This window comes from Dasypus novemcinctus, chromosome 1 (genome assembly GCF_030445035.2).
Source record: "Dasypus novemcinctus isolate mDasNov1 chromosome 1, mDasNov1.1.hap2, whole genome shotgun sequence".
In the NCBI taxonomy this organism is placed as follows: domain Eukaryota; kingdom Metazoa; phylum Chordata; class Mammalia; order Cingulata; family Dasypodidae; genus Dasypus; species Dasypus novemcinctus.
Window position 1 is genome coordinate 85,543,802 of NC_080673.1, and position 27,049 is coordinate 85,570,850.

General features: G+C 36.6%; 1 long non-coding RNA gene across 1 annotated transcript; it reads left to right on the forward strand.

Annotated features, from left to right (window-relative positions):
• Positions 1-2,138: 2,138 nt before the first annotated feature.
• Positions 2,139-21,332, forward strand: LOC131277954 (uncharacterized). The gene is made up of 5 exons (XR_009185030.2): positions 2,139-2,850; positions 6,359-6,463; positions 8,152-16,071; positions 19,038-19,191; positions 20,542-21,332. It is a non-coding gene; the product is annotated as an uncharacterized lncRNA (long non-coding RNA).
• The last annotated feature ends 5,717 nt before the right edge of the window (positions 21,333-27,049 follow it).

Below are 27,049 nucleotides of genomic sequence, written 5' to 3' on the forward strand. Positions count from 1 at the left end.
CCAGTCATCACATATTTTAAAGTATTATGTTGAAATAAAAACTCAAATTAAGGCCAGGTAGGATCAGTAATACGGAAACCCATAAATGAAGAGCCAAGACATCTCCTGTCTGGAGAAATTGTCTCTAATTTAACTCTGATTTAACTTGGAGCAAGAATGGTAGCCAGAAGTCAGCCTGCAGAATTTTATTCCTGCTATAACCACAGTTTTCATGCTTTGTTTTTGAGAATGAAAACTATCCGTGTTGATGCCTTTTGAGTCACTAATGAGAGAGCCATGAATGGTTCACCACTATGCACAACCCAATTTGCTCAGGGGAGGACATTTTTCTAAGCAAGCTGGGAAAATAGTGAAAGCCGTGATTTCATCCATTGCACAATTGTTTCGCAATGCTTATTAGTTTAGTTAGAACATTTTCCTTGAGACAGTGAAAATTTATCCAAAGGAAAAGATTAGTGTTAAAATTGCTTACAAGAACCAATTTGACTAAATGATAGATTCCAACAGATACAGAAGGCAGTGGGCATTTTCGCAAAGCACCCGAAAGTCAGTCCTGCCTAACAATACAACTTGATTTATTTACTTTTTTTTCGAGACAGGGCTGCTTCACTGCTGGTCTAAGGAGAAAAAAAAAGATGATTGCTTTTAGGATAGATCTGTTCCTCCCTGTCCCCCCTAGATGGTGGCTGAATTCATCCATATTCACCATAATAGAGAAATTTATATTAAAGTATAGAGGAGTAAAAATGTCTATATTTGATTAAGAGGCAGCAAAAGCATGGTAGATATTCCAAGTAGGGCCAACATAAAAGTTTCTTTGCAAGAACTCATTAAACAAACATCTTCTATGGAAAGGATTTTCATTTCCATTCACTCCATATTCAAAACTCACAACATTTGAAAGGAAAGAAAAATTGGAACCACCATTGTGCATTTATGTTCTCATAGGAAGAATGGTGAATAAAATGTTAATAAAATATCCAGATTTTACTTGAAAGCAAAGTAAATTATATCCAGAAATAAGGAGCATAAATATAATTTATATGTGAAGGTTCCTGTCCGTTACCATCAGAGGTGGTTTTTCTTTGTTCTTTTAGTATTAATACAGATATACTATATTACCCAGTTTACAGCTGGTCTACTGGGAAGTAAAAAGCAAAGGTGAAAGAGCGCTCCCTTCAGCAACTTCATTCACCTTCTAAATGAATTCTGCTTCAGCAATTCTCCAAAGAAACTATATGAATTATAAAAACCACAGTAAATTCTCAATCTCTTTTGGTTATTATTAGTTTTATTATCTTGATTATTACAGCAACTCATATAAAAACATTGTTTCATTTAATCCTCATAACTACACTGAAAGGTAAATATTTTTAATCTCCATTTAAAATAAGTTATACAAGCTTAAGCAATTTGCTCAAAGTTTCTTGAATAAGGAGGGAAGAAACTAGAATGCTTTTTCTGAAATTAAGTTTCTTCTGGGAAGTTAGTACCAATGAAAAGCCCAATGTAGACTTGCTTTCCTCATCACCACTCTTTCCCATCTGTGTTACAAAACTCCATCTTGTAGCTAAAGAGAGTATCAGGCAGAGCTCACACACAAAAACGTATCATATATTGTTGGTGCAGCAATATTTCAATTCTTCACTCTAAATTCTTTCCCAACTGTTCAAAATTCAAAGCATTGACCCTGGTGATTCGAGTACTTGTTCTTCATTGTAATGGGTCACCTTTTAACAGGGTTTGGGCTGTAAACTTGGGAAAGAAAAGCTGCCAGTTTGAAAATGCCAAAAGAGCATCACTAAATATGAGACTGAACATGGAGCATGGTTTCCATAGCAGCAGCTTTGGGGAAGGACAACAGCTGCTACACCTTGGGTTTGTTTGGTATTTTTTTTAGTTATTTTTGGTTTGGTTTTGTTTTGTTTTGTTTTAATATGACCCAGATATTCAAATATATCACAAGCTATTCAATTAAGTTTGACAAATAAACTTGAGACCCTGTTCTGTGACCTCTACTTTTGGAAGGTCTTCATTTTACTTGGACTCAGCTTTTTTCAGGAATTTCATGTTTTCTGGAGACCAAGGGATCTTTCTATAGGCCTCTACATCATGTTTATTCATATCATAATGATGTGGGCTATGGGTGGAAGGCTCTTTGTCTCTTCAGAGATAACCCAAGCTGTTTGACTTGTGGGTGTGGAAGGGTAAGAGGCTGCAGTCCTGCCCTTAGGGACAATGGCAACAGCTCCAGTCCCAGGAAACAGTTTAACAATGCAAGGGCTATAAACTTTATTTAGGGGAAATGCAAAAACCAAATATGCTAAAAGCTCATCTAGAATATCTGGAGTCAATGCTAAAAGCTTACCTAAGATGTGGAAGATATATATGCTAATTGAAGCCTATTGAGAACTGAAACAAAGGGACCATTTGGCCTTTCCTCTCTGTATAAAAGACGTTTGAAAATCTTGTTCAGGGCTCGGGATTCAAACAGAAAGCTCCCAAGTCCGGCCAGCCGTCAATAAACCATTTTTCCTTCTCAAAATCATTCCTGAGCCCTGGCTTCTCTATACTCAAATAATTGAACTTCTCTCAAATTCTACAACATTTTTGGCGACTCTGGTGGGACAACAAAGGAAGGCCAGAGACGGTAGCATTTTGCTGCCCCTTCCAAATCCCCAAGGAAGCTGGGAGGACTCGGGTGAACCCCAAATCTGGGCGCCCCTGGATTAAATTTAATCCAGAAAAGATGTGGGCTCCACCAGAATCTTCCCAACAAAAATCGAGGGCAATGGAAGGTCTGAAGAGAAAGATTCTGGGAACGAAAAAGAACTCCGAACATGGAAGAAGGTAAGACTCCCCGGGTGAGCAGAGTGTGGAAGGCCCTAGCTTTAATTGCTAGGAAGGGGAGGCTGATCACCTCCCGAGAGAACCCTAGTAGCCCCAGAAGGTTTGGGGGAAGCCATTCTCTCTAGGCTTGGGAAAAGGAGAAAAACCGGGGAAAGGCCCTGGTGTTTTGGGTTTGTCTAACTGCATGTTAGAATCTGGTACTGGTCTTATATTCACTAAAGGAGTGGAGTCTCGATTTTAATAGGAAGGGCTATTTATAGGTTCAAGTCCTAATGTCCTGGAAATTGGTCTAGATTAAAAAAAAAACAAAACTTGGTTACAGGAAAATGGATCGGCTTTTCTGGTGGAGCTTGGTCTGGGTGTAAAGTTTAAACAGTGGGAAAAGTTTAGCTGAAATCTTTTGTTATGGTGCTAAATTGTGAATGAATTCGCTTTATACCAAATGCTAAGTGTTCTGAGGTTTGTGATGGCTGTGGGGGCAGCCATGGTGAAAATATATATAAACTTGTGGGTCAGATTAGTGACCTTTGTGCTTCTGTCTGTGTCAGCTCAATGCTAGTGTTGGAGTTGTGTCCTTATGTAAAGTAGAATTACAGCTGATTGGAGCCCTCCCTTGCCATTGGCAAGGGGGTGAAATGAATATGGGGCAAAACTGAGGATTCTGGATGTTTGCGGAGTCTAGATGTTTGTGCATGCTCTGCTGTCTTGTCTCTGGTCTGGCCCTTTGCCGCGGCTTGGAGGCCATCTGTGTCTGCGCCAAGCACCCAAGTTTGTTGGGGATGTCCCAGTCAGGGTGGCTGGGTCTCTGGGAGAGTTGCCATATTTGAGTAGGTTCTGTCTGCCCATTTTGGCTGAAAGCTGGAAAAGGGGGAGCGGCTTGCCCCTTTCCAGTGAGTCCACCCTTCTATTCATAAGCCACATTCCTGTTTGTTGTGCACCCGACTGCCTGGAAGGGGGGGAAGTGAAGGGGGTGAAAAGCAGAATCAGAATAAATGCAGTAAAGTTCCCTCCTTAGGGTATCAAAGCCAAAATACATTTGCATTCCTGCCCAGGTTCTTAGAAGGTATTGTAGTAACTTTAAGTAAGAGAATGTGTTCTGTGAAGGTAAAATTTGTCTTAAGGGTATAAATAATTATAAAAGTTTTACAAAGCATTGTTTAAATTAAGGTATTTAAATGGCTAATTGCGGAAAGTCATTATTTAACAAAACTGAATTGATAATAATAATAATAAAAGGCAATTTTATAACAAACTTATTCAGCAGCCAGTCTCCCCTGCCAACTTGCTTCCAAAAAAACTGTTTCTGGTATTACATGCTACTAAGTATTTAAAGTGAAGAAAAGTTCATTATTTTAACAAACTTGTTTAGTATTAATGGCAATTATATGTTGTAAGAAGTTTGCCTGGTAACTTAGTATGTGGGATATATGGAGTATGTTTTTATTGTTAAGGAAACAGAAGATGATTTTGTCCTAAGATAAAATGATGATTATTGGAAAGAGTAGAGTGTGGGACAGAACCTGAATGAATACTGAAAGTGTAGAAGGTTTGTGGAAGGAAAATTTTTATGATTAAAATTGAGTAAGATCAATATACAAAGAAAATCCTTACAAAATAGCTTCTTGTGCTTTAACCTCATCATTTCCTCAGTGTTTGAAGAAGAGTCTTACCTCTTTTAAAAGAACATTTATGTTCTAGAAATCAAATCCTGAAAAATAGCTTTTTATTTCAAACTAACTGCAAGAGATTTATTCTTTTACTTTAAAGGAAAAATTAAAGTAATGGTTAAGTTCATTTAATATGTTATAAGTTGAATGAAAGGTATTTAAAGGTGTTATAAAATTAATAGGTTTTTAAAAAAATTAATAAAAACTGTAACTAAGAGTTAAAATCATTTATAAATGCATTTACGTTATAAAACAGTGGAAAGGTAATAACTGAAATTATAGCTGGGTGAATTTAGCTTGAAATTATTACGTGTAAACTCTAAACTTTACCTTTCCTTAGTTTATGGTTACTTCAAGTCTAACCTCACCCCTTGCCTTTGCCTATGGTTATTTCATAATAGCTTCTGCCCCTATAGGCCAGAGAAGAGCTGGGACATCACTGTCTCCTCTCCTGGTATTAGTAACCCTTTCTATCATGAATTCAAGTGTAAACTAAATAAATTGCTGCCTGATAGAATAAGGTTAAATGACCACTGGAGTTTTATTATCTCCAAAATCAAAAAGGGGGTGGAGGGGGAGAAGTCTCCTGCCTTGACGGTCAGTGTTCCTAAGAGTGGCAATTCATGAGAGAAAGCAGTCTGTCTCCCTGAGGCTTCAAATAGCCTCAGTAAATATATATAAAATTAATCTTGTTGCTTATCCAAAATTCTGCTAAATTCAAAGTAAAATATAAAGTTCTGAAGCAAAAAAATAGTGCTAAAGCATTGAGAACATTTTGGTTACAATCCATTAAGAAAGAAAATTCTTGTGTAAAACTGCATAGTCATAGTATAAAACTGCACAGTCATAGTGCAAATTAAGAGTTTCAAAAGTCTTTGAAATGTTTTGCAGTCACACATGTTTTGTAAGAATTAGAAGTTTAAAGTAACTAAAGTTATGCTGTTGTGTCAAACTATTCATGTCTGCCTATTTGCTCAAATTGTTGAGGTTAAATATGCAGTTATAAGTAATATATATTTCAGGACTCCAAATTAAGCTAAACAGTATATAAAATAATGCAAATTATAAATAATATCAATGAGTTTTGTGTCTGTGTCTAACTCTTTGTGTCTGCCCATTTGCTCAGTGTATGTCTTCATACATCAGGATAATAATAACAAATTAACAAATGAAAATTCTTAAAAGAGCTCTATTCAAATTGCTAATTAAATATGCAGTTATATATGTAAATAAATATTCTTAAAGCCCAAATTAAACTAAGCAGGATGAAAAAGTCATAGAAATCTGATTATAGAAACAATTGGGAAAGGGCCTCCTCTTTGCAAGAGCTTTAAAGGCAAGACTAGGTGTAGCAGATTAAACCTATCTACTAGGCTAGGGAATTAAGAATCAGTTTGCCTGGTAATTTCCCAGTTTAAACCTTTTGTCAGCCATAAAATGCAAAAAAAACAAAGATTAGGTTAATTTTCACATAAGAAAAATGTTGATGTAACCTGGCGGCCTGCTGCCTCAGTCTCCCACTCCCGGGTTGGACAGCAGTGGAGGAGACCAGTTTAGGCCAGTCCTATGGACAGTGGAAGGATACCCAAGAAGGAGCTAAGTCGGTGCCATTTCAGCACTAAATTCTATTCCTTATTTGACAAAGGGGGGAGCAGGTAAAAACTAAAATGGTTGGAATGTGATAGAGGAAGCAGTTAAATCACAAGCTTTTGCGTGGGAAGGTTAGATCTCAGATAAGCTGTAACTTCTGAAGTATCCAATCTATGGAAAAACAGAGGAAGAGCTTGCATGCTAGGCTTAGGGGTATAAATTGTGTCATTTTTCTTTGTTCGGGGCACCAGCTGTATCTGGCTCTGCGCACCTTCTTGCAAGATTGAGAATAAATTCTTCTCCACAATCTGGTGAGCCTTCTTTTCTTTCAGAAGATTTCTTTCAACAAAATAAAGGTAATTAGTGGCTCTATTAACAAATTTCAGTAAGTAAAGGAAAGCCCATAAAAACTATGGAGAGATCTTTCCTGGGTTATGATTTTAAAAAATAATAATAATAATTGTGTAATGTGTTTTAAAACCTGGTAGTCAGTATGCTTTTAAATTATTAATTTTCATAACTTAAACAAAGAAAAGAAGTTTTTAGCTTCCTGTAAGGGAAAAAGAGAACATTCCTTGCATAAACTATTAATGGTTTCAATTTTATTTAACTTGAGTGTAATCTCCCATAGTTAATTTATAAACTAAATTAACATTATATGTACAAAATCTTTACAGTAATGAAAATTGTAAGTTCACATTGGTGAAATTAGGCTAAAGGAAAAAGATTGTAGATATGCTCTCTTATATAAAGAGTAAATTTCTTTCATTGGTAATTGTAATTTAGTAAGTTTATTTAAACATGAGGTGGCTAGTCAATGTGGTTATAGTCATTTATAAGGAGGTTGTAAAACATCTGCCAAACTGAAAATGTTGAAATAGTTCTAGTTGTAGAAGTCATTGTTAACTAAAAAAAAAACTTAGATTGGTATTGGTAGCAGAAATAACTTCGTGATAATAAAACCTATCTGAAGGCCACTGCAAAGTACACATTTAAGTAAATGGTAATAAGTTGTCCTGATTCTATTGGAAATATTCTGTTTTCATTTTAACAATGAAAAATAATATTTTTCCTCTATTACTAAAGTAAAGTACCTACTGTTATCTTCATAGTAAAATTGTGTAAGTAAACAGTCATTTGATATATGTGTTGCGTTAAGTTGTTTAAAATATATATAAAAACAAGGAATAAACTTTAATATTGTCAAACTCTTGTGCATTCAAACCAGGCCTTGAATACATTACAGGTGGCCTCTCCATGTGAGTTATTGGCTAGGCTGGTCACTGACCTCTCAATTAAAAATATGTGCTATATCAGTCTCTGGTTCTGCTCCTGAAGTCGATGGAAACTATATTGCAGTTTCAAGCTACTGCAGCAGCCAATAATGACTCGGTACAGCCAAGTGTACAATGGATATCGCCTCCAGACTGGCACTGTTCCATAGTGCCAGAGAGCACTATGCACCAGGCTAGTGGAATACTTGAAAATCTCTCTAAGATGAAGGATGCTGCAACTTGCTCACTGCGTTGAAGAACATGCTAAGTGGAGCCATGATACCAGGATACAGTAAGTGAAACTTAAACACAATTGGCATTATGGCCTGCTCTTATGGAGAGATAACATGTAAGGTATTACAAACCTGAAACTCAAAACTAATAATTGCAACTCTGAATCCTTATGCATTAAGTAATACATTAGTTAATATTAAGTGCTGTACTTTTATCCTGTACTAAATATATGCCTAATAATTGTAATGTTATCTTTTCTATTTTGGATCAAGTGCAGAAGTATATTAGACATGTTAAATTCCTGGTAAAATCATTTTCTAAACAGATAATAACATGTCTATAGAATAAGGTGGTAGTCTCAGCCAGTCTCAGTCAACTTCTATATTCTACTGTACTCTGCTGTGTAGCAAAGGTGAGGCTTGCTTGCTGATGGTGAGTCACCTATTGAACAAGTCAAAATTGCTAGAAATTGTACAATTAAAACCAAGGTGTAAAAAAAAAAACACCTTTATTCTGTAGTTCTAATCACTCCACAGGTGAAAACCAAGAGAATTTCCAACTTAGTGTTCTAATCCTGAGTGAAGCCAGTTGCCCAAGGAGTGCCAGTTGACCAGGAGCATCTGACAGAGTGAATGAGTGCTGATCATTGAACAGCTTGGAATGTGTCTTCAGACAAAGCTAAGTGTCTGTTGCAATTTTCTCTAAAGATAAATAACTTTAAAAAAAAAAAAGAATATATATGCTGTTCCCACCAGCTTTTAAGGAGTGCCATCTTTATAGGCACCTAACCTTGTCTACCTCTGTAATCCAATGTCCTCTTTTAAAACGGGTATTCCAAATATTTAATTAAGTTTGTTTCTTTCAGAGTGAACATCTTATTAACCATATGAAAACTTCATCCAACTTCGTACAGAATGCCAGATCCATCTTCCTGCAGTTAAAATAAATTAATAAGAGTTTTACACCTTATTAGGCAATGACTACAGCCTATGGCCAGCAGGAAGCAGTTACAGAAAAGAGATTGTCTCCCTTCAGCGCCCCTTTTAAATTAAAGGTGTAAACTCTTTAAGAGTAAAATAAAAGTAATAGATGGATCTGGAACCTGACTGGAAATCCACGTGAGTGCCAGTGGCAGCAGAATAACTGCAGGAGGCCCCTGCCCAAGATTCTGCTGTCCAGAATGAAAATTTCTAAACTTCTAAAAACAGTCCTGGATGCTGTACTAAAGACTGATAAATAATCAATCAAAACAACAAACAGCCATCCACCTCATAGCTCCAAGTATAATTACGCCAATGCTTAGCAAGTTAAACTTTGGCAAAAGGGGGGAATGATGTGGGCTATGGGTGGAAGGCTCTTTGTCTCTTCAGAGATAACCCAAGCTGTTTGACTTGTGGGTGTGGAAGGGTAAGAGGCTGCAGTCCTGCCCTTAGGGACAATGGCAACAGCTCCAGTCCCAGGAAACAGTTTAACAATGCAAGGGCTATAAACTTTATTTAGGGGAAATGCAAAAACCAAATATGCTAAAAGCTCATCTAGAATATCTGGAGTCAATGCTAAAAGCTTACCTAAGATGTGGAAGATATATATGCTAATTGAAGCCTATTGAGAACTGAAACAAAGGGACCATTTGGCCTTTCCTCTCTGTATAAAAGACGTTTGAAAATCTTGTTCAGGGCTCGGGATTCAAACAGAAAGCTCCTGAGTCCGGCCGGCCGTCAATAAACCATTTTTCCTTCTCAAAATCATTCCTGAGTCCTGGCCTCTCTATACTCAAATAATTGAACTTCTCTCAAATTCTACAACAATAACACACAGATGTCATTACTGTTACTTTTCTTTACACCCTTTATTCCATGCCTTTATCTTTTTTCCAAGGAATAAAACAATTCAAGAAGGAAAAAAAACACGTGTTTTCCTGCACATGTTAGGGAAAAATCTAATGAGTTGTTTTATTCCTATTTAGAAGCATTTAAATGTAGCACATACACACACACACAAACTGTTTAGGATTTATATTGAAAGCCATACCTAAAATAGTATTTTTCACCCTCTATAGTTTTCATTCCTTATGTTTCATTTTTAGGGATAAAGTTATGCTGTACAAATCTCTAATGATTTAAGCAGGCTGGATATATTTACTTGTTTTGTCATGCTATATTTTTGCAAATTCAAAAGTGTTAAATGTTTTATTGTCCTCTTGCCCCTAAATGCCACATAATAGAATAATAATTATATTTTGAACTAATCTTTCTTACTGGTATAAATAGATGATATTTCTAGATTTTTCCAAATGGGTGACATTTGAGTAGGTATAACATTTCCCTGTAAAATGAAATAACAACAACAAAAAAGACAACTGATTATACAAAAGCAAATTCCATTTAAAAATAGAAGAAATGAAAAGCAGTTCCACTATACAATAATATTTTAGGAAATGTATTCCCTTTTTACCCATTCCATTCTTCTACCATTTTAAAAGCTGTATCTCTTTATTCAAATATGAAAAAGTTGGAGCAACCATAGCCTTGCTGGATTTTTTTAATCTGCCCGCATCACTGAGAGAGTGGTCCCTAAACCTTTTTTTACAATAGACTTCCTGTGAACTACTAGATTTTCACACTTCAACTGAAGTTACTACCCTAAGGCAGTTCTCAGGCTCCCGTGAGCCACAATGCCTTTCAACACCAATTGATTTTAAACAGCTTCTTTTCCAGATAAAAGGGGAAAGTAGATAAGATTAGATTTGACCTAAACATTTATATATATGTATATATGTGTGTATATGTATATGTATATATATGTTGGTTATTATTGTGTTTAGAAGATTAATTTTCTTTTTTTCTTTTTTTTTTTTTTTTAAGATTTATTTATTTAATTCCCCCCCTTCCCCTGGTTGTCTGTTCTTGGTGTCTATTCGCTGCGTCTTGTTTCTTTGTCCACTTCTGTTGTCGTCAGCAGCATGGGAAGTGTGGGCGGCGCCATTCCTGGGCAGGCTGCACTTTCTTTTCACGCTGGGCGGCTTTCCTCACGGGCGCACTCCTTGCGCGTGGGGCTCCCCCACGCGGGGGACACCCTTGCGTGGCAAGGCACTCCTTGCGCGCATCGGCACTGCGCATGGCCAGCTCCACACGGGTCAAGGAGGCCCGGGGTTTGAACCGCGGACCTCCCATATGGTAGACAGACGCCCTAACCACTGGGCCAAAGTCCGTTTCCCTAATTTTCTTTATACTAGAAAATATTTGGCAAAGGACCCAGTTACTTTGTAACCGAACTTTATTGGCAAGTCTGTAAAATGGCAAATATTCTTTTTCTACTTATATATTGAATTCAGTGCTGGCATTAAACTCAGTTACATATGCAAAGATGTAGACTTTGAGAAGGTTATTTTTAATACAAAAACCCATATGTTGACCTTTTAAAAGTTTCTGTTGTTCAGAACATAGAAAAGCAGCAGTAAATCCTTCAACATTGCACAATAAATCTGTGATACATTCCCATAGTTTCTGACACCTGGCACCTTCATAGGAACTTTACCTACCATGTCAAGCAAAAGTTTAGTAAACTTATTTTTTTAAAAGAAACAATTAATTTATAAACTCTTACTAAGAAGAAGTCACTGGACTGATCCTGAGGATAAAACAAGACCTAAAAAGGAAGTCTGTGCCTTTAAGAGATTTATGTTACTTCAGGAGAGAAGCCACATAAATGTAAAATATACCAATCCAAAAAACAAATCACCAAATCCTAATATTTTAAGAAATGGAATATATGATGAATCAACATTCTCACAAAATCTTTTATGATTTTTCAGACATTTTTCCCCCCTAAGGTTATACTACATTTGTAAAATAATTCCCCCAAACCAATTTTTTCCACCAATCTCTAAAATCCCTGGGTTTACCAGATAATCAAGACTCTTTTAAAAAAGTTGGTTCTACACTAGAAAAAGAAAATTGAAATTATAATTAAATTATTAATCAAATATATGCAAAAAAAGATGATCAATTATTTAACTGCTTTAAAACTCCATTTTTTAAATTATGTACAAATAATAGTTAATGGGAGAGTATCTTAATATATTCAGTATGATAGAGAATCAGACCATTAAGAGTACCAAAGTATTCAAATGACATTGCTAAACATTTGAAGTCAACAATTAAGCAAAAATTTAATCTTTAGTCTCTCTTGTATTTACATAACTAAATAGCAGGATTAAAACCATATGCACAATCTCACAACCCACAAAGGAAATGACTGCTTTTACCAAAATTAAAAAAAGGCATGAAGGAATGCAAAAGTTTTTCAGTCGTTTTTCTTTTTTTAATTAATCTATAGCAATACTATGATCTGGACCAGGTTGTAAAATTTCAGTAAATGCAACACCTAAACCATTGCAGTAACAGTCTAATTGTTCTATTTTTAGTCACTACTTTGGCTTCTAATCTACTAGTAACTGTTATTGGGCCAATTTTCTCTCTGAAATAGCACTGTCATTCTTGCCTCCACGCCTCAGGCTGTTTTCCTTACCTGGTATGTCTTTGTCTTTCTCTCTGCAGATTCAAAGCTGCTCATCTTTTAGACCCTTGATGCTAATTAAATAAAGACGTGTCATATTTATATTTGTCATGGAAGGCACATCTGTTTCCTTGTGTTCTTTTCAACTTTGAGAAAAATGTCAACTGCCTTGATCTTGTGATCAGTTTATTCAGAGCCACAGAGGGAGAACCCCAAATAAAACTTACTTCAAACACTAAGCTGCAGAACTGTGCTCACTCATGATCCATAATTATATGTTCCCAAATATCTTCACCTATCCCCTAACTCCAGGAGGTTTGCCCCAACAGTAAGCAAATGCTAGACTGAATATCAAGCTCTCAAGAGCATTAGATGCTTCTTCCCTGTGTCTCATCTTTGCTGCCCAAGAGTTCAACCTTGGTTCTTGCTCTAGGGTTCAGAGACTGTCCCTGAGTTTTAGACAAGCTGGCTCTCCAACCTGATCCTTCAGCACTGTTTGACAGCTCGGTTCTCTCCCTCTCCATGACTCTGGCCATCACTATTCATGCCCACTCCAATACACATCCCTTACCACTCTGAATTTATATTATTTCTTAACCCTTTGGTCTTGAACTCTCCTCTAGTCCTATTGGACAAATCTTGTTCTCCTGATTGAAGTTCCTCATCTTGCACTATAACATTTATTATTGATTTTAAAAACAGTGATTATCCTCTGAATAACAATTCTGTGCTCGGTGTGTGACAGTTGGCTTTCTCTCATCTTGCAACATTCTACAAAGCAGATATAATTTCTCCCTATTTACTGATCATAAAAGTGAGACTCAGGAAGCTTAGATCCAGTTCTCTCTTGACTTCACATCTACTCTCTGGTCATTACTGTGATAGGTACTTCTCCCATGAGGGAAAATTTAAACATAATTCCTGGGATAGGACTTACCTTAGAGCTTCTGATTCCAGAGGTCTGGGGCTTCACCCCAAGAGACTCCAGTGATGAGCCAGGTTTGGGAACCAATGCTTTGCTCATGTTACCACCACAGTACTCTAACTCTATTGTGGGCACGCTACATTTGAAAAGAAATCCGCACCATTTTTAAAGCCATCAATGTGTTCTTACAGATTCACGAGCTATATTTTTTTCAAAGGCATTCCATTACTAATATTGTTATATGAAGATTATGTTAGGCATCCTACATCCATATGTGTCATCTTCATTATCTCACCTCTCTTTTATTATCCAAACTTCAAGTTTGGATGGCAATTTGGTAGCGCCAGTAGTTAAATTTAAGGCTTGGAATGGGTATTTTTCTCTGTGGGCCTAACATAGCCACATAAGGACCAAAATCTTTACCATGAGGTCATAACTGTACAGATATCTCCAAGCTACCATTGGTAAGAAATGTATAATATGCTGTGAAAATATAATAATAAAGAAGTGCCAGAATGCTTTTCTGCAGTCATTAGCACACATACACAAAAATGTAAACAGTTGTATTTCTCACAGAAAGAAGTCAAACTTTAACCTAAGTAATCTAAAATAAATCTTTCTGCTAGAAAATAGCTGTGTTTTTCATAACTTGAGGATATACGTTATTGTATCACTATATTGCATCTTAAAACAAGAGGTAAAGATCGCCAATCTTCTTTTGAGTCCTTCTAGTATTTTATAGCCTAAAGTCAAATAAGAACACTAATTTTTTAAAGAGTGTAAACTGTGTTACACAGGGTGATTACATTTTTTGGCTACTTCTTCTCTTTACATCAAAAATATCATTATGTATGTGTAAAAAGTTTTAAAGGACCAAAGGCAGGTGGATTAAAAAATAAGAGCAAAGCATCTAGATAGCTGTTTTACCAGATGTTGTCATGACCATGATTTTTTTCCACTTTTAAACAAGGGACAAAAATGAGGTAGGAAGATATTTGGTAATCTTCTGAATCAACTAAGAATTTACTGGAAGGGTAAGGGAGAAACAGGATATATGAGTGAACTGTTCATTGGACACGGCAGTGCCAGTAATGCTGACATAAATGCTCCTACAACACTTTTCCATCGTTTCAGAATTTTCTTAGTCAACACTATCAATTGTATTTTTCCTATAAGTCAATAAAATAAAGGTAAAACTGATCTTGAAATTGCAAAGTAGAGAAGGCTTGGGAAGTTTTATTGCTTTTGTCTGCTTTTTTTTTTTTCATTTGTGATGTGACTAAAAGTGAATGGATCTGGACCTTGATTAGTCAAGACATCACACCAATGGTCTGGTTTGAATTTGGTTGATTTTGGAATGAATCCAAGAAAGGAAGAGTTGTCTAGTGCTGAGATGCCAGCCCAACTAGGCACTATGCCAGCAAAGAGTTTAAGAAAGCCAGGAAATGAAGCAGAATGGTTGTGAATAGAGGGAGTCAAAACATTACTAAATTAGGAAGGTCAAGGATGGGAAACCAAAAAAGGCACCCAGATTTGGAAAATGCTCATTACAAATGAGACTGAGGTCAGAGGAGTTGATGTTTGGTCCCCAGTTTACTCATCCATCCTGCCTTTCTTATCCATAAAGTACTATGCCTGGGTAATTTCCATAAAGCAAAACATGTCTATTCTTTTTCAATTACTAAATTCCTTATATAGAGAAATAATGTTTTAAAAATTCAGAACTGTTATCTGGTATTTTGCCTCTTGTGAACACAAGAACAGGCTAAGAAATAAGATCTCAAGGTTTCATAAAATAGCATCTTTTTTCAAGGATGGAAATTTGGCATGTAGGTAGTATTGAATTTAGATACCAAAATAATATATTTTCACTTTAGCCAGCCAAGAAGTGTGCTAGTTGCTAAAGACTGAGCATGTTACCAAATGATGCCCATCTTGAAATTTAATAATGTGTATTTAAAAGGAACAAGACTTTCACCAGCTTTTCACTCATATTAATATTTCTCAGAACAAGATAGATATAAACCTCAGAAATAAAGAATAAAGACCAATTAGATTATCTATTTATGCCTTGGAGAGCCACGCCAAATAAGAATGTTTCTAATTTGATTTGTTTGGAGAAACTCTCTGTGTTTTAGACCTCATCAAATGATTGCCATCCTTGCATAACAAATTGGTAGATGATTTTATAAATCTTACATTTATAATTTGACAATTTAGCAAGGCATGTCTAAGAGATATCTCAGGATACTCCCTGAAAATCAATATCTAGAGACTCACTCAAGACTTCTTTACAAATCAGTAGTTGGAATCAAACCCTCACTTTCTTAAATATTACTATTTCCCAACACCATAGAATTTTTCCAGCTATTGAAAGCAAATACACTATTTTATCTTTTATGTTTCCTATACCACAGGCTATAATCTTTAAGACTTTTATTGGAGGTAGGGGATTGGGGATAGACTCATATAATGCTTCATAAAGCATTAGGAAAGGGAATCTTTAGAAGGAAAAGCATTCCATTAAGATACTTAACAATACCTAAACCAAACTCAGCCCTGGCTTTGGGAAGTTTATTACTGTTTCCTTTTATTTAAAATACAGTTGTTGATAAAATATGGACCTTTGAAAGGCAAAAATATGTTCACTTCTCATCTAACAAAAGAGTGAGGGAGACCTGGAAAGTGAATTTTCTTTCTATGTGTATGTGTATGTCTGGGATGTGGGATGTATTTAATTCCCTGATTCTTTAGTTTTTCTTTATAGTTTAATTTTGCTGCTTTTTACAATGCTAATAAATACAATACTTATAAAGGCATGTATATTCTTTAAATATACATATACTTTAATCTTCACAATAAATCTATGCGATAATATATGACTGTTATAATTCTTATTTTGTAGATTAAGAAGATGAAGTACAAAAATATGTAAATAATTTGCCATGGAGGCAGGAATTGAATCCAGGCTCCATATTCTTAATCACTGCACAGACTGTCTCAAAAGGTCAAGGTGAAGAACAAAGTATACAAATAAGCACTTAGAAGAGCCCCTTGCATATAGTAATGGAATGTAATGCAAGAGCTGCATTTTGTGGCTCAGCACTGTAATCTCTGAACCTAGCACACATCCTGAAACATAGTAGGTGACCAAACCCTAGTCCTTGAATGAATTAATGCTATGCTGTTTTTAAAAATATCAATAACAACAACAGAATTTGAACAAGCATCTATTTCCATATAAGGGCCCATAAGATAGGTAAATGGCTGGTTCATAATTTAGACTATTTTCTACCATACGGAGAAAATTTAACTAAAGCTTATGAATCATTGTTACCACTTCTCAGTAGTTCTCACCATTTAAAACAGCATATGCCTGTTTTGGAACTTACAGAAATCACATTAATAGACCTGGGTTTCTACAGTGTTATGAGCAAGGTTAAGTAAAAACATCATGTGAGGGAAGTGGACTTGGCCCAGTGGTTAGGGCATATGTCTACCACATGGGACATCCGCAGTTCAAACCCCAGGCCTCCTTGACCCATGTGGAGCTGGCCCATGTGCAGTGCTGATGCGCGCAAGGAGTGCCCTGCCATGCAGGGGTGCCCCCCACATAGGGGAGCCCCACGCACAAGGAGTGCACCCAGTAAGGAGAGCCGCCCAGCGCAAAAGGAAGTGCAGCCTGCCCAGGAATGGTGCCACACACACGGAGAGCTGACACAGCAAGATGACGCAACAATATAAACACAGATTCCCATGCTGCTGACAACAACAGAAGCAGACAAAGAAGAACACACAGCAAATGGACACAGAGAACAGACAACTTGGACAGGGGAAGGGGAGAGAAGTTAAAAAAAACAAACATCATGTGAGAACAGGATCAGAGAAGGAAGAAAAGGGGACCTCTCCCGTTTCATTCTTCACCAAGAGGAGGTGACATTTCAAGAAGAGGTTACATTCTGTCCTATACCTCATCAGATGATTATGAAAAAAGCATCAGAAGAAATAATAATTTCATTATTTATATTGGAGATTCATTAGTGACAAGTGAAGAAAACAGTTAACCTTATTAAATGGAATCCATTACTACTTAGAGATTCACTCCAGCAGGAAAGGCCTACTGCAAGGTGTAGTCCAGGCTTTCTTTCCAAGATGGCAGCCTGGTTTGTCAGTTTTGTACATTTTAAACTAGAAGCTAGACTGGATCTAACAGTTTTGTCAACACAGGCAACTTAACAAATATTTTGAAATGGCCTTTTGTTCACTAGCTTTGAAGATCTACAACGCTCCCTTTCCTTGCTTTTTCTTTTAAGTAGTCCAAATTTTTATCTCCAGAAAATACTATCATTTTAAAGGAGAAAAGTAATTTCTTCCTAGAAAGACTGGAATCCATAAACCAAATTGCCTTATATTTCAACAATGTTGCTGAAATTCACTGTTCAACTATTATAAATAAACTATTTATTGAAAGATTGTCATGTAACATAAAATAACAGTAAGAGGGAATTCTCTCCACAATTATTGATTTTTTAAGTTACAAGATAACTCCTGATCTAGACTCCTGTTTTCTTGAGTTTTATTTTAACAATACACAGTGCAATGTGTATATGAATTTAGGAACATACTCAAGTGTTTCTGTTTCTCAGCTGCTAAAACAAATACCATACAATGTTTGACTAAACAATAGGAATTTATTGGCTCGTGGTTTTAAGACTAGAAGTCCAAAATCAAGGCATTAGGAAGGCAATGCTCTTTCCCAAAGACTGTGGTATTCTGGGGCTGGTGATCCTTGTTCCTTAGCTTTTCAGTCACATGGCAATGTACATGCTGGTGTCTTCTTTCTTCTCTTTAGTTGAATTCTGGGTTCTGGCTGCTCCCAGTGGCTTCTCTCTCTGTCTTTCACTTTTCTTACTCTAGTAATCCAGACTAAAGCCCATCCTGATTAAACTGGACCACATCTTAAATGTAACATCTTGAAGAGATCTTATTTATACTCACCAGAATGTGGAAAGCACCAAGAATATGGCCCAAACTGGAGTACACAATTCAATCCACATAATTAGGCTAGAAATTTTTACTGGAAATTAACAGATATAAATATGATTACTTATTTGAAGAATTTTCACCTGCCGTATAAAAATAGCAAAGATTTTTGTATGAAGTAAAAAAAAAAAGATACAAAGAAGTATCTTTTACTTCCCTTTTCTCTCTAGGCATTGATTTTTATCTTTTTTTCAAAATATAAATTTCTTTTTTAAGATTTATTTATTTATTTCCCCTTTCCCTCCACCCTGGTTGTCTGTTCTCTGTGTCTATTTGCTGCATCTTCTTTGTCCGCTTCTGTTGTTGTCAGCAGCATGGGAATCTGTGTTTCTTTTTGTTGCTTCATTTTGTTGTGTCAGCTCTCCGTGTGTGCGGCACCATTCCTGGGCTGCACTTTCTTTCGTGCTGGGCGGCTCTCATTATGGGGTGCACTTCTTATGCGTGGGGCTCCCCTACGCAGGGGACAACCCTGCGTGGCAGGGCACTCCTTGCGCGCATCAGCACTGCACATGGGCCAGCTCCACACGGGTCAAGGAGGCCCGGGTTTGGCCATGGACCTCCCATGTGGTAGACAGATGCCCTAACCACTGGGCCAAGTCCGCCGCCTAAATGTATTTTTAAATATATTTATTGACTACTTTTGTATTGGATCAAAAAAGTGCAGAATTGGTTTCCCACAAATACTTGCATAATGGCAATTTATTGTAATAATGATCACATTTAGTAGGTATTACACAATCAGATATGCAAGTCTAATTTTGTCAGCCAGTCTTTCATTTTTCAGGCCTAGAATAACACATTCCTACTCTGGATGTTCAAAATGATGAACACCTCCACCCAGGGGTGGGATGCACATGATTTTCCTGAGAAGAGGCTTAACAGCCTATACTTTCCTGATGCTTCAGTCATTTCTGTACCTGTTTGGTTTTTCCATAGGAAATAACTTTCTTCTTATGCTTGTAAATACAAATGAACAAAAAAGTGATTTTAAAAAGCTACTGCCAACAGTTTTTGGATATTTACTCAGAGCTCAGTTTGAGTCACGGGGAATCATTTTGTGGCAAAAGGCTGACTCTAATTAACTGGCCAGGTGAGTAAGTCATTGAAATTCTTTTCCCTTATATTAAGCTAATCTTTTTGGAGAATAAGCATGACCAAATACCAACAAGATTAGCTTTCCTGTACTACAAAGGACTAGCAAGTGAAAAGTACGAAATCTCTGATTTATATTTTAGAGATTAAAAAGAAGACACTGCCTTGCCCTTCTCTTTGAGAATGCTACCAATAGTATTATGACTTAGGTGCTCTTCACTAGCTCAACATACAACATACATAAACCTATAGTCTGCTTTTGCCTTATAATGGTAATGATGAAAATCCTTAATTTTCCTATGTAGCTTCTATGGCCTCAGTATTATTTTTGCACTGAGTCTTGTGTGTTTTTACTTTTTCTATTTACACAATTCCATTTTGAAAATTTGACCTTACTTTTTCATGTTAATTATTATTCACCTCCAATTTTTAAAATTCACTCTGAATTTAAATGCTTGTGCCCCTTTCATTTTCAATTAATATACAGAGGTGTTTTTTTTTCTTTAGAGAAGTGGTTTTTCAGAACAATCATGCATGAAATATAGGATTACCTTACATAAACCTATTATTAACACCTTGCACTGGCATAGAACATTTGTTACAATTGGTGACTGCATATGTTTTAAAATTGAACTATTAACTATAGCCCATGATTTAACTTAATATGTGTAGTATAATTCCCTGGATCTTTTTTTCTGTTATCACATGTACCTCCTAATATTTCAGTGCTGTTACTTTTGTTCACAATGTGCTACCATCATCACCATCTATTACCAAAACATTTCCTTTTCTCCAAATAGGAACCCTCTAGATTTTAAGCCTGAGCTGCCCATTCCTAATATCCATATATTCTAGATATTGACTATATGAGTTTTATTATTCTAGTTATCACAAATCAGTGAGATCATTCAAAATTTATCCATTTGTGTCTGGTTTATCTCACTCAACATGATGTCTTCAAGGTTCATCCATGTTGTTGCATATATCAGAACCTCATTTCTTTTTATAGCTGAATAATATTCCATTGTATCTATATACCACATTGTACCTATACACCACATTTTGTTTATTCCTTCATTGGTTGGTGGACAGTTGTGTTACTTCCATCTCTTGGCAATTGGGAATAACACTGTTACGAACATCAGTGTGCAATATCTGTTCAAGTCCCTGGGTTCAATTTTCTTTAGTATGTCCCTAGTTGTGTGATTGCCATTATGGTGGATTGAAGCTGTATGTACCCCCAGAAAACATGTTTTTAAATCTATTCCATTCCTGTGAGTGTATATCCATTGTATGTAGGACATTTTGATGAGGCTACATTGATTAAGGTGTGACCTATCTCATTCAGAATGGGTCTTCATCCTGTTTCTGGAGTCCTTTATAAATGGAATGAATAGAAAGAGAGAAAGAGGGAGAAAAAGCCAAGGAAGCAAGAAGCTGAAAGCAATGAAGCCCAGAAGAGAAGGGAGAGACCAGCAGATGCCACCATGTGCCTTGCCATGTGGCAGAGGAGCCAAGAATTACCAGCAGCCAGTCTTTCAGAAGAAAGCTTTGCCTTGATGAAACCTTCATGTGGACATTTTCTCAGTCTCAAAACTGTTAGTAAATGAATTCCCATCACTTAAGCTGAACCATGTCATGTTAATTTACTTTAAGCAGTCTAGGAAACTAAAGCAGCCAGATCATATGGTAATTCTATACTTAGCTTTCTAAGGAACCACTGTAGTGTCTTCCATAGTGACTGCAACATTTTAAATTCCCACCAGCAATTAATGATTATTCCTATTTCTTGGCATCCTCTCTAAAACTTGTAATTTTACTTTTTTTTTTTTTTTAGCATCCCATTTTAATGGGTATGAAATGTTATCTCATTGTGGGTTTAGATTTGCATTTCCCTAATAGTGAATGATACTGAACCTCTTTTTGTAAGTTTTCTGACAATTTGTAAATCTTCCTTAGAGAGATGTTTATTCAAGTCTCTTGCCTATTTTTTCATTGGATTGTTTTTCTTTTTTTGTTAAGTTGAGTGATCTCTCTATATATTGTGGATATTAAACATTAATATGTGATTTCCAGATATTTTCTTACATTTTATAGGTTGTCATTTACTTTCATAATAAAGTCCTTTGAGGAACAAAATATGTTTTTTTTTTGATGAGGCCCTATTTATCGATTTTTTGTTTGTTTGTTACTTGGGCTTTGGGTGTAAAGTCTAAGAAACCTTTGTCTAACACTAGGTGCTGAAGATGCTTCCCTATGTTTTTTTTCTAGTTTTATAATTCTGGCTCTTATACTTAGGTCTTTGATTCATTTTGAGTTGGTGTTTGTATAAGGTGTGAGGTAGGGGTCCTCCTTCTTTTTCTTGTAAATGGAGATCCAATTTTCAGTAACATTTATTGGAAGGAGACTATTCTTTCCTAATTGAGTGGGCTTTGTCACCTTGTCCAAAATCAGTTGGCCATAAACATGAGGGTTGATTTCTGAGCTCTCAATTTAATTTCACTGGTCTATACATCTGTTCTTAGGCCTGTACCATGCATTTGATTACTGAGGTTCTGAAATAGGTTTTAAGATTGGGAAGTGTGAGTCCTCCAACTTCTAGAACTGTTCATTTAACAAGACAGAAAAAGGCAGCAAAATGTGGGGTAAAGCACAATGGACCAGAGGGAAAGGAACCATCTGCATCTAAACTCCAACTCATTCTCTCACGCATTCAACAGTTAGTGTTTCTTATTCTGATGTTAAAATAATATGGTATAAAACTTTCATCATCTCTGCTCTCAGGACGCAGTATGCTGTGGAAGACAGTATTCGAATAATCTCACAAACCAACATGTAAATACAAAATATGGTAAAATATATTTGAATAGAGGAGAACTTGACTATATTTCAGTTGTGAAAGAATGCAAAGAATGCTTCGTAGAGGAAGTAATACCAGACCTGAGATATGAAATATAGGGTGGGGATAGGGAACAAAGAAGATGGGTCCAGGCAGGGCAGGGGGAACAGTTTAAAAGAAGACCCTGAGGCAGCAGAGTAGCTTAGATAAGGAACTATAAGCCACTAGATAGAGGGGAGGAGAGGTTCTAGATATGAGAGAAAAGGCCAGATCTTGTACAGTCTGGTAGGACTCTGTTCTGGTTTGCTAAAAGCTGTTGATAGCAATATACCAAAAAATGGATTGGCTTTTATAATGGGAATTTATTAGGTTAAAAGTTTATATTTCTGAGGCCATGGAAGTGTCCAAAATCAAGGTATCATCAAGAAATTCTGTCTCACAAAGGTGCATCTGTGGGTGATCAGGCACATGGTGACGTCATCTAAAAATGCTTTCTATCGAAGTTCAGCTGTGGGTGAATAGGGACATGGCAGTGCATAATGTTGGCTCTGCTCACTCTGCCTGTCTCTGCCTTCTCCTCCGGGATTACTTTCTCCTGAGCTCAGGTTTGGGAATCAGGAATATGGCTCATCTCTCCCCTCTCCTCCAGGCCTCATCTTTTTCAGGCTCTCAGGGTTCTTCTTCTCTCTATGCTCTGCTGACTCCCGCTTCTGACTTCTAGGACCTCTTTCTCAACCTCTCAGGGTTTCTTTGTCTCTGCCATCTTTTCTGTGTTTCTGCTACTTTTAGGCCTCCATTTATAAAGAACTTAAGTAAAGAGATTAAGATCCACCCTGGGTCATGCAATCTAGCTAAAGGCCCTTAACAGGAGTAATTTAATTATGAGTTCCCACCTACAATAGGTTTCCATGCACAAGAATGAATTAGCTCTAAGGACATAATCTTCTCTGAGATCCACAAAAAGCTTCAAATTGTCACAGATTCAATAGCAATTTTTATCTCAACGCAAACAATGGGAAGGAATTAAATTGATGGGATCAGAGGTGCATTTTAAAAGCATTACTGTGCTTAATCTGTGTTTAATGGATTAGAGAGGAAAGAGAGTGGAAGCAGGTAAGAGATTATTGCCATGATCTGTCATTTGGACCAGAGAGGTTGCACTGGTAATAGATAAAAGTAAAGGGATTGAAGATGTATGTTCTGTAAGAAGTTAAGTCAATAGGACTTCATGATGAATTGGATATAGAATACGAGAGGGTAATCAGGAACTTGCAGGTTTGGGTCTTGCTTATTGCCATTGACTGAAATGGGAAACATGTTTGCATAGGAAGACAATGGGTTTGGTTTTAGACTATTACATTTGAGACATCTTTGAATGATAGCTAGGGATTCACATCCCATACTTATAAAATCAAAGAATGAATAAGTAATCTCTAAGATTTACTTTCAGGTGTATATTTGTACTTTATTCTATCTCCTTTAAATCTTATCCATGGGAAAACTTGGAAACTGAATGTCCTGTTCTAATAGGTTGCCTGACCATAATCATAAAGCTTTAGAATTGGGAAAGTAAGGACGTTACCATAATCATGACCAAATGCATTTTCAAAGTTGGAAGAAAATATATTTGGTTTTCAAACTGTTAACTATAATTTATGATTCATGGCACTAAACTAAAAACAGCATTAAATTCCCCATCCAGTTTCTTTGCCAATGGTTCACAAATATTTTTACAGGATACTTTTGCACTGGGGGTGGGGGAGCAGTGAAAACAAGAATTGGTAAAAACAAAATGTCATTCAAAATAATAAAAAGACAGTAAGTACATAAAAATAAAAGGTCAATAAAAGTAAAATTTATAGTCAATTCCACACACATAGTCAATAGTGCATACATTTCAGCAACTGTAAATCATTTGCAGTCTAATGCAGGGTTCTTCCTGAAAATGGCAATAATTCTAACAACTCCAACTCTCTTCATGGGTGTGTTAGAAGTACCAATTCAGCTACTGTAGTAAGCAACCTCTAAGATGGCCTTCAAGGATCCCTACCTCCTGACATTCATACCCTTTAATGAGAGCTGGATTTATTGACTCTCTCCTAATGAATAGAATATTGCCAAAGTGACGGAATGTCACTTTTGACATTAGGTCTTAAAAAGACTGTGACTTGTAAGATATTGCTAACAGGGGAAATTATATATGGGAGGTAAATGGGACCTATCGGTACTTTTCATGCACTTTTTCCATAAACTTAAAACGGTTCTAAAAATAAAACTTATTGCTGAAAAAATAAAAAGTCAAAATAAATTCTGCATGTCTAAATTTTTTAAAACACTGTGACTTCTATCTTGGGAGTGCTCTTTCTCTTGCTTTCCCTCAGATCACTCTCTGGGAAAAGGCAGTTGTCATGTCATGAATTGGTCCTTTGAGGAAGCCCACATGGTGAGGCACCAAGGCCCATCAACAACCACTTGAGTGAATTTAGAAGCCTTTAGCTCACCATACCCCAGACGAGACTTGAGATGATATAAAATGAGAAGAAAACCTCTGGAGTGACAGTGATGGAGAGGTAATCAACTAACCTAGATTGCTGATGCCTAGATTGCTGATAACAGAAATTTTGAAACAATAAATGATTACTATTTTAACAAACAGTTTTTTGAAGTCATTTTTTTGCATCAAGGGATAACAAATGCAGCTACATTAAGTAGTCACCAGACATCCTTATATAACATTAAATTAGAGTCCTTATTATACTCTAATAAAAACATTCCAATTTAGCTTCTCAATAACAAATTTTATCACTCTTAGCAACTCATTTTGCTAGTAGTAAATAGCACTTGGTTGTATTTTTTTTTTAATGTAAAGCCATATCTAGTCTTTATTATTCTTTTTCTAAATATATTTTTATTTATTTCTAAAAGATACATAGATCACATAAAAAGTTACATTAAAAAATATAGGGGATTCCCATAAGCCCAACTCCCCACACCCCCCACTTTTCCCACATCAACAACTTCTTTCATTAGCGTGGTACATTCATTGCATTTGATGAACACATTTTGGAGCACTGCTACAGAGCACGGATTATAGTTTACAATGTAGTTTAGACTCCAAGGTCTTTTTCCAGTTGCATCACCAGCCAGTGCTTGATAGTAATTGCTCTTTGCCAGGGAGGCTCATCCTCAGGAGTAATGTCCTATGCTGGGGGGAAGGTAATGTATTTACATGTCGAGTTTGGCTTAGAGAGTGGCCACTTTTGAGCAACATGGAGGCTCTCAAGAGGTAACTCTCAGCCGCCCTGCAACACTAGTCTCAGTTGAGATTTCATGTGCAAAAGGATCATAAGCATAGTCATCAGTATCAAGGGCCCATCATTGGACCATCCTTCACTGGTCATTGCCCCTGCACTTGGGGATTGTTGCTGTTTCCTTAGAGAATGCAGCAGAGATCCCAGGGGGGAACCCAGCACTCTCTCAATTGTCTGTGGCAATACCCAATGAACATCCAAACATATCTACAGAACCAATGTGCATGTCCAGGTGAACTTGCTCCCATGCATACCCCATCAATGACACCCCATACCAATGCTCCTCCCCTGCCATCGTTGAACAACTTTGTGATCTTAAACTTCAAAAATGAGGCCAAATATATTGCCAAATTCAATTAATAAGAAAATGAGATAGTAATGATAGGTTTAACATAAAAATGAAAATACATAATGATTTAGAAAAACTAAAGTTTTTAAAAAAAAGAGGTATTAAAAAATGAAATATATTGGAAAACATTTTTTTGACATTTTGCCTTTCATCTTTGTAATAATTGCTGACGTGTATGTACAGTAAAATTTCTTCCATTTCTTCCTCAGGTCTTACTTTTTTTTTCATTATGTCTTCAAAGAAGTTTTACATCATAATAAAGTCACATACAGAATATAGGGGACTCTCATATACCCAACATCCTCTCCCTTTTCCCCCTTCCCTATTAATGATCTTTTTACATGTGGGTGGTACATTTGCTACAACTGATGTACAAATATTGAAACATAGCTACTAACCATGGTCAGTAGTTTACATTATAGTTTACATTTTAGACCATACACTTTCATAAATTGAAATTTGACATGGCCTGTATCTATCATTGCAAGATCTTGCAGAATACACCCATTTCCCCCCTAACTACCTCCTCTTCCATCTATTCTATTCCTCCTTCCCCTTCCCCACATGGCCCAAAGTGACCACCAGGCTTTACTGCTTTAAAGACAAGATTCATAGATACCTGTAACAATGCTGAAGGTTTGACACACTAGCCTGTCTTCTCCTATTAGAAACCACCTGTGCTCTCAAGAGACATCCTCACCTCTGTTTGATAACATATCGGGCCTCCCCAGGATGGGAGTATAACACCTCCCACTCACTGTATAGGTCTCCACCTACTGATATAACACACTATGACAAGATGAACATGCACATACTCCCTAGAAGCCTGCCCCAGGTGCACCCTGTGCTGAATGCTCCCCACACACACCCATGCAACACCCTAAGCCAGTAACCCTTCCTTGTCATATTGCCAAAAGAGTTTTCTCAACATTGTAGTTTCAAGCATGTATCCACCAAATGCCCCTGTTCACCTGCTCCCTCCCCAACCCTTCCCCCAGGTCTTTGGACCATCCGGCCCATCCTCCCCACCCTAGCCCCCTGTCAATCTTCCACCAGCCAACGCAATAGTATACTTACTCCCCTGTCATATTCCTTCACTGCACAACTACTCACTTCCACATTATCATAGATTACACCCATGTGGACATTGGTTCACAACCTTCTTCTCCCTTTCTATATACTATAAACCTATCGTCCAGACTTTAGCTCTCTAAGACTGCTCGATTTGCTTAATTCATATTAGAGAGGTTATGTAGTACTTGTCCTTCAAACTGGCTTGCTTCACTCAACATAAGGTCCTCAAGATTCATTCACGTTATCTTGTATGTTAGTACTATGTTCCTTTTTAACATCTGAG